Source organism: Trifolium pratense, linkage group LG7 (assembly GCF_020283565.1).
Source record: "Trifolium pratense cultivar HEN17-A07 linkage group LG7, ARS_RC_1.1, whole genome shotgun sequence".
NCBI classification, from domain to species: Eukaryota; Viridiplantae; Streptophyta; class Magnoliopsida; order Fabales; family Fabaceae; genus Trifolium; species Trifolium pratense.
In genome coordinates, this window is record NC_060065.1 from 19,060,721 (window position 1) to 19,062,926 (window position 2,206).

The 2,206-nt window shown below is 26.0% G+C and overlaps 1 non-coding gene across 1 annotated transcript; it reads right to left on the reverse strand.

The window, feature by feature from the left end:
- Positions 1–1,836: 1,836 nt before the first annotated feature.
- On the reverse strand, positions 1,837–1,909 carry TRNAR-ACG. The gene has a single exon. It is a non-coding gene; the product is annotated as a tRNA-Arg (tRNA).
- Positions 1,910–2,206: the final 297 nt, after the last annotated feature.

The following is a 2,206-nucleotide window of genomic DNA, read 5'->3' on the forward strand; positions in this document are numbered from 1 at the left end:
GGTTGCTATTGTAGAGAAATACAGAGGTGATACTAGATGATTGTTACAACTTTGATGTTGTTTATTGCCTTTTTATAGGCTATTTGTGAGGATGAAGATAGACGGGTACATAAGAATATGAGGAGTTAAAGCATGAAAAGTTGTGATTATTCATTTGTCATTCATTCATAAAAGCGTATGATATGATATTTATGTTGCTTTATTATTATTATAAAAATTTGAATTTAAATTAGTGTTATTTGATATACCTGATTTTCCACTTAATGTGGTTAATTGGTGACGATATTACTGATCTGCTGAAGTCGTACAATAAAATAGTTTTGCTGGAGTGTATTTTGTAAACATTTATTAGCATTTATTTATTTTGTTGTTTTGGTCAATTATTTTCTTTTATTGGAAATAAAAAATAGTTGAGCGAAAGAAGTGCTAATAATAAATTCACAAGATAAGACCAGATAAGTGTTCTTCTCTCAACAAACAAAAGTATCATGAAACATTTCGGAATGATATAGATTGTTCATGTAAACTAATTTTTACAAGTAAAATGGATACTGGTTGATGAGGAAGTATCATGGCAGGTCCAAGCATTTTAAAATTTTAGGTTAAAAAAGCCTAAAAATTTCAATAGAATTATAAATATAAATATGACAAATAACAATAGTGGATTTTCTCTAACTTTGTTTGTTTAGGTGTAGGAATCAAACTCTTATACTCAACAAAATTTGATTATTAATTTTAGGGTCAAATATATTTTTGGTCCCAATAGTATCTCAGAATTTTGTTTTTAATCCCAAAGATTTTTTTCGTACTTTTTAGTCCCTAAATTTTTTTCTGTCAAGGTTTTTGGTTCGTACTTTTTTTTAACTCGTGCATGTCATTTGATTTTTTTTTTTGGTCATGTTTAGTACATTATATGAATCTCTCTTACAAAATTATAATTTTTTTCAACAAAAGATGAATTAAACATGAATTTTTTAGTTTTTTGCACATAAAAAATCATAATTAATTCATCTTATGTTAAAAAATTATATATTTTTTTTGGAGATGTTACTAATATTATAATAAAAAAACCATTTAAGAAATTCCATTTAGAATTCGCCATTGTATAATGCCTACTATATTTTGATGTAGTAGCCCTTTGCTACTCTTCTTTTCGTATAAAAATAAATAAATTAGAATCTGACATAAAAAAAAAAAATTGTTCTTGAGTTTAATCGAACTTGCTCGAGCTTTATAAACTATATTTTTAACAAAAAATATAAATAGTAAAAAAAAGAATATGTTCAGCTTCTCTCGAGTTTTTGAATTTTACACGAACTCTTTTTTATCTCGAGTTTAAATTTGTTTAAAGTTCACGAATAGTTTTATTTGATTTATTATGTTCAGTTCATTTTCTGCTCGAAATTCAACTCAAATTCGACACATTTTTTTTTAGATTGAACTCGATTCCATTTAATTTCACGAAAAACTCAATCCGGCTCATTAGCTCAAACTAAATAACTCAAAAGCCAAAAACTTTAAATTTGTTATCCATAAATAAATTGGAATTTATACCAATTTTAAATATATTTTTTAAGACATTTAAAATATTTTTAAGACAATTTGTCCCGTAAGTTATTAAGATAGTTTTTAAGCCTAATAAGTAATAGGAGGAAAAAAATTTCTCAAGTTAAATTTTAAAATGTTAGTCATTGTGAATATTTCTTTTGGTCACATTAAATTTGGGCTGCGAAGAAATTAAGCTAAACTTAAAAAAAAAAAAAAAAAAAAAAGGATTTCGGTCCAACAGAAAGTCAGAAACATAGGAAAAAGGTTTTGAAATGACAAAATATAAAGCGACTCCACTGGGGATCGAACCCAGAATCTCTGGTTCCGTAGACCAGCGCCTTATCCATTGGGCCATGGAATCACTTTGTTTATTAGATTTAATATTAAATTATAATTTGAAACGATTTTTGCTTCATAATAATTGGGTTAATAAATTCCTGTAAAAGAAAAATAGTTGAGTTAAAATATGTTTTTATTTTCAGTAAAATTATATTCAAGGTTAGTTCATATGAAATCTATAATTTTTTTTTTATGGTCATTAAATCTATAATTTTACCCTACCCGTAATTATGGGTATTTTTTGTGGATACCCACCAGACATGGGTCAAATTGCAATCCCTAATTTTGAAAACTAAAAAACAAAATTGTTTCAAACAGA